Here is a 16,032-nt window from a genome sequence, read left to right as displayed (position 1 = left end):
GCCAACTAGATAGCCTATAGCAGCAACAATGCTCCAAGGTGTTGGACAGAATGTTGATCGTGTAGTAGAGCCTACATTGCAGTGTTCTACTAGAGATAGACACCTCCCTAGCAAATTTCAACCCTCAATGCATTATGTCTTGGTTAGAGATGCAAGAGAGCCTTTCACTTATGATGAGGCTATGCGTAGGGGTGGCAGTCGCTCCTAGGAGAGGGCTATGCAGTCTGAGATAGAATCCTTGCATAAGAATATGACTTGGGATTTGGTTTCCTTGCCTTTTGGCAAGAAGGCTCTGCCATGCAAGTGGGTGTACAAGCTGAAAAGTACCCCTACACACCCCAAGCCGGCATACAAGGCTAGATTGGTAGCAAAGGGTTTTAAGCAGGAGCATGGTGTTGACTTTGATGAGGTCTTCTCTCCTGTGGTTAAGATAACCACCTTGCACTTGGTCTTGACTTTGGTTGCACAGCTTGACTTGGACTTGTACCAGATGGATATCAAGACGGCTTTCTTACATGGGGACTTGCATGATGAATTTACATGAAGCAGCCTAAGGGCTTTGCAAAGCCTGGCAGGGAACACCTAGTATGCAAGTTGAAGAAAAGTCTTTATGGCTTAAAGCAAGCACCTAGGAAATGGTATCATAAGTTCGATGCCTTTATGCGGTCACAAGGCTACAACCGCACTGCTATGGATTCGTGCTTGTATACGAAGAAAGCCTGTGATGGTTCTTTTCTTATTTTGGTACTCTATGTGGAGGACATGCTATTAGCATGTAATGAAGGGGACCTAGGAGAGAGAAGGAGAGAAGGGAGAGACTGTAGGGAGGAGACAGAAAGAGAGAGAAAGAGAGAGATGAGGAGAGAGAAAGACTAGGAGTAGAGAGAGAAAGGCAAGAAGAGGAGAGAGAAATGGCTGGCAGCCATGGAAGGACAAGGAAGAAGGTGAAGAAGGTGAAAGGACAGATGTATATTCATCAAATGGTGCCTATACAGTGTCCCTTACACCTTTTATACTTAGGTCAACTTGACCTAAGTATTTCCCCTCCATTACAATCCATCCCCACTCAAAATGAAGTTTTTGTCCTCAAAAACAAAGATCGGACTTATTGGTATAGCCAAGTAGTGGGCTACAGAGTACTACTTTGTACAGCATTACAAGTGGCAAAAGATAGTGGGGGGGTTTCTTGGCATAGACCCAGTAAAAGATTGCCTAATATTCAAGAGTAGTACTAGTCTATGTAGAGGGTCAAGGTCAGCCTGTAGCCACCCGGATCAAAAGGGAAAGTGGTATCGCTGCTGTGCATTGGATCAGCTTCCATAAGGTCAAAGTCAAGTACAACTGAAAGCATGATCAGCATGGTGGTATTCGCTAGCTCTTCCATAAGCCTCTCAGGCATCACCATGCTCTGTATGACTGAAGCATATGAGGCTGAAGTCACCATTGCATGGACTGCATCAGCCCTTAAGTGCTGCATATTCATGGACCCTGCATTCTTAGTGATGTCCAAGCATTTAAACTGCAGGTCTGTGGAGACTGAAGGGGCTCCCGCATGGGTTATGATCATCCAAATCCACATGTTGCCCATGATCTTCTTTCTTGAACTGAGGTTCTTGTTGTGGACCCATACCAAAATGGTCTTCAACAAGATCTTCTCCATCCTTTGCATCATAATACTCTAATACCAAGAGTATTTTGGCAGTCTTTGCCCTACATGTGGCTTGATGATTACAAGATATTGGCTTAGCACATCAATAGCATAAGCCCGCAGCATGAAATTCCCGTATCATATCACTAGTAAGGTGTCTAATGCATTTATCCTTAGATAGCAATTTACACACATGCTCATCACCATTGGTCAGCTCAGTAATAGTTCTGACATGCTGCTCATAGTCATCTTGCTGCTCATGTACAACAGATGGCTGTCCATGCTCATGACCATAATGCTCATGTTGTCCATATGGATGGTCATACCAATGTGGCTGCTGCTCATAATGATATTCATGTTGTCCATACTGCATATGGTGATAATAGCCATGCTGCGCATCAGAGGGACAATTTGGTTGAGCATATGCATTTGCTTAATAGATGGCTGTCCATGCTCATGACCATAATGCTCATGCTGTCCATATGGATGGTCGTAGCAATGTGGCTACTGCTCATAATGATACTCATGCTGTCCATACTGCATGTGGTGATAATAGCCCTGCTGCGCATCACACGCATAACCGTCATAAGCATGCTACCTTTGATCATTGATCCCACAGCATTGGTCATGCTGTCCATAATCTCTATGAGAATGCATGTCACAAAAATGTTCATGCTGCTGCCCAAATACATCTATTTGTTGTTGCCTACTACCAAAACTTCGGTCATATTGTTGCCCATAAACATCCTGTCCAAGATTGCATGATGATTGTCCAACATGACTACAATGGTGTCCTTGCATCCTAGGCTAACCATAAGTATGATGATTGGCAAGTCCATGAGCATAGGTATCGGCATGATGTCGGTCATAATCACTTGCTTGCCGCTCCTGCATTGCATCAGGGTCTCCATGAGGCAGCTACCCATATGGTTGCATGGCATAGGAATCTCCATATGTATGCTGCTAATAGGAACCATGTTGTTGTCCATAGGGACAATGTGGTTGAGTATATGCATACATGCTGCCTACTAATGTTGTTCACTATTGCTTTAAACTTCAGACCACGTAAGCAACTATTGTCCACTATTGCTTCAAGCCTCAGAACTGTTGCTCACTACTGCTGCAGATTTCAAACCACTTAAGCAATTGTTGCTCGCTATTCAAGGCTCACAAACATATTCACTGATTTTCTTAGAAGGGCATCGATTAGTCACAAAGATGGTGATAGCAAACCAATTTCTTTCAAACATGCCCAAAAGTTTGTCACTGCAGATGACACTAATGTTGAACCTACCAGCCTTGATATTGACAAAGATCCTTCTAAATATTCCTCTTCTATATATTCCTCACCCTTTTCAAATGGGGAAGATCACATTTCTTTTTGTGTCAGGGTTGCCACTTTAAAAAGAAGAAGATCAAACTCTAAAGCAAATGAGAGTTTCTTGGGAGATGCCTATCTGCACGATCGAGACGTTTTGGATCATTGTCACAGAGTGCACAAATCCTGTGTTGATTACTAGGATTCTATGAGTCTTGCATCTGTTTCTGTTAATAAGAAAAGCTTTTGAACCATTGCTAGACACAAAAAAGTATAAGCTTCTTCCTAATGAATCCACTTTTTTTTTAAAGCATCATTGGAAGCATTGTTATCTCCCTTGGTGATCTCCTTAATGCTTTTCAAATCTAGAAAATTATCCAGCCATGCCCTTAGCTGAGGTAAGAGTCAAAATCTGTCTATTTGAAGCCCTTGTTGCAGCAGATCTTTTGTATTACCACACTTCATCAATAATGACTCCATTATTGCACAGACCTCACAACCATCACAAAATGACTGTTGTCTGCATGTACTTGTCCTTCACCAAGGAAAATGCAACCTTTTGATGAAACAGATTGGGTGCCAAACTCAAATTAGTACATGTAACCTTCTCCCCATTAATGAAAGACCCATGAACCTTTAAGTGGTCATCTAAAGCTTGCAACTCTACAATGAATGCTTCCTCAGTACTATCACTTGGGTCCTTGCTATCTGCAAACTAGAGCTGCTGCGCTTGATGTTTCTTGAAGTGGTGCACAATTGATTGCATCAGCTTACACTGGACATATCACATTGGTGTACCAAAACTTGCTAAGGCTTTCCTATTATGGAGTAGCCTGTGGAGTGCCCTCCATTAGAGGAACTCCATGGCAAGGCATTGCTAGTCCCTGCTGCGAGCAGATCAATTGAATGCTATAATACTCTGGGAAAGTCTTGCATGTTCAATTCTGACATGGATGATGGACTTGGGTTCAAGGGTCTGATGATTGGGCACAGCAGGCACAAAGCTTACGAGCTTTCAGAGTTTGATGCATTCTTGACAACAACCATGCATAGGACAAGATTGATTGTCAATGGTTTAGATTTCCTCTTTGCCCCAGTGCGCGCTATGCAAAGGAGCTTGAGAACCTCAAGAAAGAGGATCTCGAGAACCAAAGAACCATCATTCGTGAAGAGTTTGCACATGTAAATGTAGAGTATTTCCAAAAATCTGAATCCTGATCATGCGCTAATAGCTGAAGAGAATCGGCATGGAGATCTGCTAAACAAGTGTATTTCCCTTAATGGCAGGGTGGACATGAGGATGATTGAGAAGACTATCCAGACCTAATTGGGTCTGGGATGGATCCTCAAACAGAGAATAGCCCTTAGTTGGCTTTTATCTACACATCCTTCCAAGAGAGGGCCATTTCAGCATCCAAGTCAGAGCAAGCACCACATGAATACACTAGACAATCATAATCCATGTCTTCTGGTTTCTCCCAACAGTAATGGTCATTAGGGGTTGTCCCATCTTTGGGTCCACCTGCACCCACCTGTCCATACAACTGACTGATACTTGGTGCCAAAGCATTGAACGTCTTGAGCATGTAATCCGTGCCCTATTTAATGAGCTCCTTGACATGATCAAGTTCCCCGATGGCTTCATACTTTGCACTATACTCTATGACACTCCAACTCAAAATTGTGATAGTGAAGGCACTAGGAAACCCAAACTTGATATTGTCACCAGCATCATAGTAACTACCCACTAAATCCACACTTGCAGCTGATCCATCTTTTAGACCTGAATTCCCTCTCCAGGAGATGTTGTTATGCTTGGGTAGCTTGCCAGATTTTTGTGCATTGAAGAAAAGAAGAACCTTGTGCAAAGCTTGTGAGTAATTGTCCTCAGGAGGTGGCGCTGGATGGTGGTGCGTCACCGTCTTCACAATCAGAGTTACCAAGCCTGAAATGAAAATGGCAGCCACGAAACTGCCTACAACATAGCAAAACAACATCCTGCTGCATACCATACATCTAAGATCCACATATTTCTTCTTCTTCTTCTCGCTTGGCCCTAGAAGCCAACTCTACTGTGTCTCCTCCAGCTTTTGCAAGGCAACACGGTCCATGTCCAAGTTCTGGCTCATGTCATCGTCTGTGGCCGTGACAAGAATGACAAGTCTGTCAAGGACCTCGTGCTACTCCTATTCGAGACTACCTTGTTGTCATTGTGGAAGAGTGGCCTTTTAGCTGAGAGCATACACCAGAAATTTATTCATTTGGTAGGGTAAGCCTCGCTTTGTCCCTCGTATGCGTGCACCGAAATATCGTTCGCATTTTCCTGATGATGCAGAGAGAGAGGAGACCTACCAGGTTCCCCTTCTAATATGCAGGGGTGAACCCTACCTTTTGCAGGGAAAAGCCTTAGTTGCGTCCATCGCTGGAGCGCAGCACCTATGGCTTCAATTGTTTGTACATATTAATCGGAGGGAAACCCTCAGCTTGCACATTGTAGATTAAGGAGCAGTAATTCCTGCTTTTAGCTTCTGTCTGGCACGCTGACCAAGTTTTATCAGCGGAATGCTATGGGAATCTATTATGGTAAGAGTATAGAATCCCAAAAACCCCAGGAAGTTGAGCAAAATGGTTATCAGCAGAAGCCTGTAGAAACCATTGTTGCAAATGGGGACTCCACAGCTCCCTGTTATCCAAAATCTCCCTACAGAGCTTCTCCCTTCAGAGTTTCCCCTTTTCGTTCACCTTTTCGATCTTCCAATGTCTCTCCTGCAAATGGCACCCCACGACAGTTCTTAAAGAGACCCTTTCCACCTCCTTCTCCTGCATTGAATTATTGAGGAGAGAGCAGGAAAAGTGCTTGTCATGCAGCTACTTTCTGTAAAAGCAGAGATATAGCTGGACCAATCGTCTGAGAGAATTGTAACATTGATCCACAAAGTCATGTTAAGGGGGGCAGCTCTGAGGCTTCAGCAAGGTATGGAGTGGCACTCAGGTACTCCAGGGTGAGCCCATGGACTCAAGAGAGTGGCTGGAGGTACCATGCAAGCCCTAGAAGAAGGGGAAGAGAGATCTTGCAAGATTTTGGGTTGGAGCTTCCATGGCAGCTTGAGGGTTCTGAGAGAAAGAAGGGGGAAAACTCACTTTTGTAAAAGATAGTCACAGTTAGTCTTTTCCCCAAGTCCAGAGGGGTCTTCTTGGAAGAGGCACCCCTAAAATTGCTATGTGAAGTAAAAACAAGCTGTCATTCTTGTCTTCTTGCCTCCAGATTTGGCCAATCCTCCTACCATAGCCCCTGTGTGTCTTCCAAGAAAGCTGCCATCTCTGCCTGTGTACCTAAAAAGTAGGGTTTATTGTTGGAAAATGAGACTAGATTTGAGGGAAAGGAGAGAGAAAGGAAGGATCTAAAAACTAAGCTCTGATACCAACTGTAATAAAGGGGACCTAAGAGAGAGAAGGAGAGAAGGGAGAGACTGCAGAGAGGAGAGAGAAAGAGAGAAAGAGGGTGATGAGGAGAGAGAAAGACTAGGAATAGAGAGAGAAAGGCAAGAAGAGGAGAGAGAAATGGCTGGTAGCCATGGAAGGACAGGAAAGAAGGTGAAGAAGGTGAAAGGACAGATGTATATTCATCAAATGGTGCCTATGCAGTGTCCCTTACACCTTTTATACTTAGGTCAACTTGACCTAAGTATTTCCCCTCCATTACATAGTAGAGAAAGCCCATGATGAGCTAGATGCTCTTAAGGCTTAGCTCAAGAAGAGCTTTGAGATGAAGGATCTGGGACAGGCCTCTCACATACTTGGTATGCGCATTAGACGCAATAGGTATCAGGGACTCCTCTACTTGTCATAGAGAGAGTACATTCATAAAGTCCTTGAGCGCTTTCACATGTAGGATGTGAAGCCTATTGGCTATCCATTGCCTTCTTATGTGAAGTATCAGAGACCGATTGTCCGCAATCAGATGAGCAGAGGGCCGAGATGGCCAAGATTCCCTATGCATCCGCAGTGGGCAGTCTTATGTATACCATGATAGCCATTGGTCTAGATATTGCCTTTGCAATTGGTGTTGTGGCACGCTATATGGCTATACCTGGCAAGAAGCATTGGGATGTCGTGAAGGGTATCATGAGGTACATGAAGGGCACTGCAAATATGTGCATATGCTATGGCAGCCAGGATATAGAAGTCATGGGGTACACTGATTCTGATTATGTAGGACATGTAGATAGTAGGAAGTCCACTTTTGGCTATGTGTTCATCTATGCTAGAGGTGCTGTCTCTTGGATGTCCAGGGTGCAGAAGTATACGATCTTTCCACCACTGGGATAGAGTATGTTGCAGCCACTGAGGCTTGTAAGGAGGCCATATGGTTAGGCCGTTTGGTTCATGACCTTGGTATTGATGTTATCCCTACACTGTATTTGGATTGAGTGTTATTCAGTTAGCCAAGAATTCGATCTTCCATGTGAAGATGAAACACATTGAAGTGAGGTATTACTTCATACGTGGGGTTGCTATTGGGGACAAGTCTGTTGACCTTGTTAAGATCTTGACTAACCAGAATCCTGTAGATCTGCTCACCAAAAGCCTCTCTTACGGAGCGCTTTGCCTTCCTCATGAGATTGATAGGCATGGGATGAGATGACATCTTTCCTCATCTTGTTGTGCATGCGTACATGTTGTATTGTCTTTTATTTCACACATGTCTATTGCCGACCTTCATGCACACAATGATATCATGTCATTTATCTCGCATTGCAACTTTGACACTCATTTCTTAAGCATTTTTTCATTTTCTTCCCCAAGCGCAATATAGTCGCCATCTTTTGAAGTTGATTACACCATCTCCAATACTTAGTTAAACTTTGAAGTTTGCTAGAGTCTAGCTTTTGTGCTACCATAAGAAGTATTGGCTTAATAGTAAGCATATTTGACACAAAATCCAAATTCTAACCCTCTTGGGTAGTGCACATGATGGTTTTGCCTCTATTAAGCTATGAATAATCCTCTAAAAATGCAAAAATCATCTACTAAATAGGTGGATGTAGCTTTGAAAAGCATTATGAATGCCAACATCATATTTCCACATGCACTGACCAATTTCCCACAAAGCAACAAGTTCTAGATGGCGCTACTTTATGGAAGCCATGTGTTTCTTTGCTAGATCATAGATCAGATATAAATGTCATAGTTCGTAGTCTTTATGAGAGTGGGAAGTGGCCCATTGATGTTGAGCATGGATGGCAAATGAGAGTTGCTAACAACATTGCATGAGAGCTTTATGTTGCATTGGAGAGGAGCTTCAAGCTCTACCCCGAGACCTACGGACCACTTATTGCTCAAGTGTTTCGAACCGAGCGGCCATGGCTACCTCTCACATAGCCGACGTGCAATGCCTACCTTACGGGTATAGTGAGCTTACCTTAATGCTCGATCAAGTGCCCTCCTCTTTCTTGCACACCGGTAGCTCCACGATCCTTGAGGCTAGCTCAAGCAACCTCAATCCCTCTCCCATGAGCTTCATCCTCCATAGCCATGCGCGAGACAAGAGAAGAGAGGAGAGGAGGAGAAGATGAAGAGAGAAGATGGAGAGCTTCTTCTCCAAGATCCCTCACTCTCACACAATCACTCCCTCACTCCCTCACACTCTCTCAATCCCTCTCTCAAGCACAAGCAAGAAGGCCAGAAACAAGAGAAGAAGAAGAAGAAGAAGCTTTAGCCACACACAAGAATGAGCTTCCCATTCACTTTTCAACTTTATATACATGCCCTATTTTCCATGGGCGGTCATCTACCTTTTTTACATGGCCGGCCATTAGCCTAGGCCCCTTTTCTCATTGTCCTTGTATCTTCCTAGCTTCCTTTCCACCGCCTGTCTACATTTACAAATTGCATGGGTGAGAGCGCGACGCTCTTTTACAAGATTTCAGGGTGCGCCTTTTTATGTTAAAATGCGCCTTTCCCCTTTTGCATTTGCCTTGGACTTTTAAGGTTGCCCTTGCGCTTTTGGCCTTTTCTCCTCTTCTTTCTTCAGTCAAGCTACCTTTTTGCGGCCTTTGCCCTGCGTCTTTTCCACTTCCTTTTGTTTTCTTCGTATTGGGGTTAATGTCTTCGTGTTGGGGTCAACATTACCCCCCTCCTAGACGAGTGCCAGTCCCATGGCACTGTGGTGGGAAGTAGTGGGATAGATGATGCTATTGCTAGGTGGAACTGGTGGGTAGATGACACTGATGCTTGTGAATGAGAGGTGATGGAGTTTGATGACGATGACCAGGAGAGATTCCGGCGTGCTTTAGGCTTCTTGAAGATTCTTGGCATCCTTCACACTGTTCTGGCGCCCCTATGGAGCCGGTCGTCTTTTGAGTATCCGAAACGCTTGAAGCAATAAGCAATCCCTTAGGAGGATGGTATTCGAGGGATTTATTCTAGAGAAACCCCCCAAACGTTGTTTGCCTTGAAAAGCCGTGGCCTGGGCTGAAAACCCTTGTCTGGGAGTAGAGGATCTTTAGTTTTGAGTTGAAAGTCTTCAGGCTTGTGGTATCAATAAGCGATCCGTAGATCTTGAGGCGGTGGGCATGGATCATCAGACGATGAGGTTCCAAGATCTATGCCAATGGCAGCCCATCACGGGGTTTTCCTTCTGCTTGATTTGGTTCAGTCATGGCAGCCATCAATAGGCGGATGATTGGCAGCATGAAATCTGTTAAGCCATTTAAACCTTCGCAGCGAAGCTCCTGAAGTTGCAGTAATGGGGTCATGTTCGACTCCTGGAAAAATTCCTTGTCATTGGAGGATGTAGTAGATGATCTCCTTCAACCAAGTAGCCCGTTCTTGAAACATGAACATAACCTGCAAGAAAAGTGGTGCACTTCCTAGGGGGTGTGTCTGTCTCACTGTGTAGTGCATGGTGCCCATGCTAGTGGAACTGGGAGATGGGTCTAACCTTGGGCAAGCCCTTGGTAATGTCCCACACTTGATGACCCAGTTCGTGCAGCATTGGAGGTGCGGTGCAAAACTTAGGGTGACAGGTTTGAAAGTCCTGCCCTTGATGTACCCTAAGTGTGAAGTGGGGGAGGGGCTAGAGAGGACTCTAGATGCAGTGAGTGTGGTGCACAATAATAGTGAAGGAAGACTGCAAGCTTTTTTTTTTTGAATGGGAGAGAGTATATTGGGCAAGGTATGTGGCACCTATTTAGTCACAGGGCGGTCGCAGGCATTGTGATAAAAATGCGCGACTTTGTAGATATTCTTTAATGCCGGCTTTAGCTCTTAGAGGAGTGGTGGACAAGAAGAGGTGATTACACCTTGCAAAACGGGTGTCACTCATATTTTCTAAGAGCTCTAGGCAGAAGGCAGGGAGGAGAGTAGCCCGCATCATCAACCTAGTCATGGCTCTACTATCTATTCCTAAGTTAATATCAAAAAAGAGTGGGGGGAGATGGGCTTCCTCTACTGTAGGTTTCTGGAGTAGCAAGAATTTGAGAAGTCGGAGGTAATTATAAGTGGTCAAGAATGCCGGATCGGGGCAGGAAGAGAAATCTACAAGAAAATGATTTATGGAGGGAAGTATATCTTCTACCCTAAATATTAAGCACTCCTCCGGGCTTCTAGCATTTACATTATAGATTTTTGGGAAGTCATAATCCCAATGTAAATCTCTATCATAGTCCACTCCATGCCTACGGGGGTAGGGCATGCAGATGGGATCGTTGCGCTCTTCGGGGAGGAAGCTACAAAATGTGGTCTAGGCATCAAAATTGGTGTCCTGAATCCTCCTCCGCCATTTCGGCTATGCCTCGTAGCCTTGGACGGATTTGGGAACCAGATTGACCTTGTCTTCCCAGTACTCTCGTGGCTCGTGTCTCCACCTAGTCATTATCATGCTTCTTTCTTCCATCCATCTGTTTGCGAGTTCGTTAGCCAGATCTTTGATCTTGGCTACAACTCCTAAAGGTAGGGCCCGGTCCAAAGAGCATGGAAAAGCGAATGAAAGCTCGAACGGCCTCTTATGTAGCTCTCACTGGTGCCAAATGACCAACTCCTGGGGCCAGTCTACCGGATGTGTATCATTCCTCAATGGCATGGGCTCCTCAGGAAGTTGTCGTGGATGTGTGCGTGCTCGGCGTTGGGCCTCCTCAGCTAACTCTTATCTCCTTCTCCTTGCTGCAACTATGTGTTCAGGTAGCTCGGCATCTGCAGGTTCCTCCTGTGGGATCTCGGGTTGAGGCGGACTCGGCATCCTTTGTGGCTCTTCGTCATCATCTTGCTCGAAGTCCGGGCCCTCTTTGACATTTTGCTCAACCACAGGAGGAATGACTGGTGGTGGTGGTGGTGGCGGTGGCGGTGGCTGCTCCTGCTCCTGAAAACCTAACTCCTTGAGCTCCGCAGTGGAAAGGCCCGTACAGCGCAGGTAGTAGAATTGTTGCTCTTTAGTTATTCATGTACTTGTTGGAAGCTCCCGCTCTTGAAGACCGTATCTTAGAGCCTGGGTGGTTAGCTCCAACTTTCTTTTTACCTTTTCCAATGTATCATCGCCCTTGGCTTGTGTCACGTGGAGCACCGTGTTGAGAAAGGCATGTCGTTGGGTCTTAGTGGTTATCTCTGCAGCCTCAACCCTAGCTTCAGCAAGCATTCTTTTGCATTCTGCCACCGCCAGGCGTTCAGTTTAATTCCCTTACCCTGTCAAAGTTTTTCCTTTCCCACTCCACGGCTCTCTCCTCCATCCTTTTTCTTTGTTCCTCCAGCTGGCTCGCCAAGGTGGTTACTACCTATTGCTGCTCATTTGATAAAAACCATAATTGGTTTCTTTCTCTTAATTTCTGAGTGAGCTGTTCTTCAGTGATCCCTCTTGCTTGATCGACAATGTTGAGCCTGTGGTGCGCCTCGGCCAGAATTTCTGATTTCTCTCGCACCAACTGCTCTTGGCTTTGGATTTCAGTGAGGAATAGCCTTTTTTTATTAAAGGTCATGGCCATGAGGGCTTCTACATCTTCTTGGGAGGTCTGCAACGCGTCTTGCAATCTTTGCACTTCATCCTGTAGCCGTTTTGCTTCAGCTCTGCTGCTGAGACTCTCGGACCTTTATTTTTCAAGAATTCGATTTCCCTTATTAACATGTTCTGTTCTTCTAGCTCCTGCCATGACTGGGGCTCCATGGCATGTGCTTGTGGAACAGTGCCTTTGCCTTCCTGAACCTCCCGATAGAGCATTTCCATTTGGGCGACCCTTTGCTGTAGATCACTGTATTGCTGCATCAGTAGTTTTAGGTTCCTTTGTTCCGCCACCAAGCTCTGCTCCTCATCCTCCAGCCTTTGCCTAAGGCGGCTTTCATTGGTTTGGGCTTCCTTCATTTTTCCTGCTAGCTGGTCCTGCAGGACCTTTATCTCTCTCCGTCTGTCGGCTTCCTGCCTTGAGACCTCTAGCCTAAGGGCCGCTGACATCTCCTTCTCTTTCTCTAGTTCCAGCAGGGCCACCTTCTTCTCTTCTTTTGCCTTATCCAGTTGTGTCAGTAACTCCACCACATATGCATCATAGTCAGCATCGACAGGCATGGTAGTATTGGGCATGGTGGTCAATGCCTCCAGCCTTTGGCGTTTAGGGTCTTGCCGTGACTCTGCACTTCAACGGTGGGCCTTTTCAATCTAGTTTGAGGGACGATTTCAGCCACCTTGCTCACGAGCATCTGCATCGTGGTCATGAGCTATGCCGTGTCGAGGGGAGGCATGGGTTGTGCAGTAGTTGCAGTCATAGTTTCAGTCATTGGCACAAAGGAGGAAGGGAGTGGATGTAGGAGGGACTTGCCCTTGCCTACGACCACTGGAGTTGCTTCCACACTTGCACTGGCTTCGGCTTTATGGCCAGGGCTTGCATGCTCGAGTTCTCCGCTCCCATGGGTCTCTTCCACCAATCTTCGTGTAGCTTCCGCCAATTCGGCCAGTTCCTTTAGTCGTTATCCTCAGCTTCTTCCTCCGCCCTTCTTTTCCTGTCCTCTTCTGCCCTCTTCGACTCCTCTCTTATCCTGGCAAGCTCCTCCTCCTCTTTCCTCCTCCTTTCTTCCTCAGCCCTTCGAGACTCTTTTTGAGCCCTTTTGATGTCAGCCCGTTCTTCCTTACTTAATTTCTCTTTCTTCTCCTTCTGTCTCCTATCACTTTTGCTTTGTTCTTCGGGTTTGCTCGCTCGTGGAGGCGGCACCTCCTGCTCTCCCTTGTCACTTATTGTTCTTTCAATTGATTCCCCTCCTTCATGGTGAGCTGGGCTTTGATGCGCAGCTTTCTCATCCATGACGCCCTCATCCTTTATTGCTTCGTCTATGATGGCTGTCAGGATACCCCGTATCTGATTGTAGCTGCCTTTGACGCAGGTCTCTTCCTTGCAGAGCGCGCAGTGGAGGCAAGGGATTCTCCTCCTGCTGGTGCTTCCGCCGGAGTGAAGAGGGTGGCTGAACTTTGAATGGTCTTCTATACGAATCCATTCCAGTCTATCTCTTTAGGAACTCTTGTCGCTATACTTTCCAACAATGGGACCCCGATCCTGTTCATCAGCGCATTGTACCGTTGGCCCGAGAAGAGAGTATGGATCATCTTCGCTTGTAATTTCACTGTTGGGCCCGGGATGTCAGCCAAGCTGATTCCATCCACGGTGTGCACCGCTTCTTTCTTGACCCCCAGCATGGTGTAAACATCTCGTCTCAGCCGTCTCTCTTTCTTGGGCACAAGCCCTAGGGCCTTTTCTATGATTGTTGCATTGAGAGGCACTTTGATTCTTCTTTCCTACTCCCATGTCCTTACTGTGACGATCCCAGAGTTCCTGCCTTTGTCGAAGTTCCTCAGGAAATCCGCACACATGCTGTAATCCACAGCCTGCCCCACCTTTTCCATGTACTTGTGGAGGTGGCATCTGTCCACCAAGTCTTTGATCGCGAGTTCCTCCAGGATGGCCTCGTCCAGATTCAGTGTGTGCTTGAAACTGAACTGACTGAATCCTCCCGTCTCGATGCTGATGTCGAATTTGGTCATTTCCTCTTCAGAGAATTGGAGTTTGCCCCCTTTGTCATGTCCTGCCATCATGGTGACCTGTCAACACACCATGCCAACATTAATGCCTAACAATCGGCTTATTTCTAATCAAAACTCAGTTTGAGAGAAAAATATATGTGCCCAAAATGGGTACACTTGCTTAGAGGCTTGACCATTGCTATTGTTTTACTCTGCAGTATTCTTCCATAGAAATTTACTTAATTATAACAATCTGCTAGCTAGATAGCATAACTTTTCATTTTTGCTCTACTCTTGCTCACATTGCTCCCCCCTTCATCGGGGATCTTTCAAAGAATCCTTCCTAGGATTAGCACAGGAAGGACAAGGTAAGCACTGTTTCGCATGGGTTGACTTACCTAGCCAATAGCCAATCATAGAAGCTTGGATTGTATTCGAGTTGGGCATGACAATCAAGAGTAGATGGTTGGATGGAGACTTGGGAAATGTAGGTCAAAACGTCGTGGAAGAGATCTCCAGTATTGAGGCGACTGGCAACATGTAATTCCTCTTTGGTGAGAAATTGGTGATAGTTTTAACTGCCCTGCGTTGCTCAGCATTGGTCATTATTCGACAACCTTTTTTCTCCCATTGGATCCTTAGGGTAAACCATTGCTGCAAGAACGTGGAATGTGAGCTTGCCATCTGCGTGAGCTCTTGTAACTCCTATTCAGGGGCAAAATGAGGAGGCTTATGATACGAAGTGATAAGTCTTTTGAGGGCAACTTGATCCTTCTAGATTTCATCGTTTGCTATCAGTTCGGCAGCAATTTTGGGTACTTTAGTGGTCATAAGTTCGTATTCCTCCCAAGTGCATGGTAATGCACGAACATTCGAAGCAAGCGTTTCGTCAAGAAGGCCTACGTCTAGCCTCTCATAGCTTCTAGCAAATGTAGTGAAAGTTTCGTCTAACATTTTAATGCAGGTTATTAAGTCATCCCCAGAAGTTGCGGCAAGGTCCTTAGCCAAAGAGAGGAAAGGTCGTATTGCGTATGAAGGTTTAAGACCCGTTGGCGGGGGTGGTGCAACTGGACTGGATAGTTGTGACTTCCTCATCAGTGTCATGGGTTGGGCCTTGCATTCTGAAGCACTTTGAGATGCTGCAGGAAGCTCCGGAGGCATGGGGGTTGTGCTAGGTTCTGAGTGAGTAGTCATAGTGGTTTGTAAGTTCTCTGGATTAGGTATGCTTAAGGCCTGTGGCATTTGCTTGGGTCGATAGATGAGCTGAGGCTTGCTACCCACAGCTGGCCATGGCCTGCTAACTATGTTCTGGGCGCCACTTGTGCAAGCCTCTCTCATTAGGGTGAGATTGCTTGTAGATGAGCTTCTTAGCTGGCCATTTTTAGGCACCCAAATCCAGGGATTGCCCTCGTAGTATCCTTGTGCCCGCAAGAGATCTTTGGGAATCCAACGCAACGTGGTTGTGTGTCTACGGGGATAGCGCCTAGACTGCCTTTTAGGTCAGGACGGTTGATAATTTTGACGTTTAGGATCATACTTGGGTGGTCTACTCGGATGTGGTTTTGCCATTTTGGCACCCATAGATACTTGGACTTTTTGGCCTTGTGAGCGCTCTTGGTGGGTTTGGGCTTCGGGTCGGGAGCCCGACACGAGGCCACAGTTTTCGTCTATTCAGATTCGGTCTGAAGCGTGGTCGTAGGGGTTTCTACCAGTGGCTTCGTAAAGGTGGGGGAATTAAGACAGCCCTTGCTGAAGGTCGTCACTATGCGCACATCGCCGATAGCAAGATGTATGCGGTTTAGGTTGTAATCCACATTGTAGTTGGTTTGCTTCTTGAAAGTGCGACCCAATAGTGACACATTGCCAGCTCCTTTAGTGTCAGGTAACACATGGAAGAAGGCTGGTAAACTTTTAGACTCGATGGAAACGACCACCTTGCACTTCCCTAAGAGTGGATAAGCAGTACCCCCAAATGAGGTGAGTTTAGCATTACTGGGCTATAGTTTCGATTGACCAAGGCGTGTCCAATGGTCATGCGTCAAATGTTGTAGTCGGCACCTTCATCAATCAAGG

At 45.9% G+C, this 16,032-nt stretch overlaps 1 pseudogene; it reads right to left on the bottom strand.

Annotated features, from left to right (window-relative positions):
- Positions 1 to 4,345: 4,345 nt before the first annotated feature.
- LOC148022751 (endoglucanase 25 pseudogene) lies at positions 4,346 to 12,219 on the bottom strand (annotated as a pseudogene).
- Between the last annotated feature and the right edge of the window lie 3,813 nt (positions 12,220 to 16,032).

The sequence above is a fragment of the Lygodium microphyllum genome, chromosome 16 (assembly GCF_053477565.2).
Source record: "Lygodium microphyllum isolate KBCC chromosome 16, Lygodium_microphyllum_v1.1.10, whole genome shotgun sequence".
Taxonomy (NCBI): domain Eukaryota; kingdom Viridiplantae; phylum Streptophyta; class Polypodiopsida; order Schizaeales; family Lygodiaceae; genus Lygodium; species Lygodium microphyllum.
The sequence above is the reverse complement of the archived record's forward strand: the minus strand, read 5'-3'. Positions and strand labels throughout refer to the sequence as shown.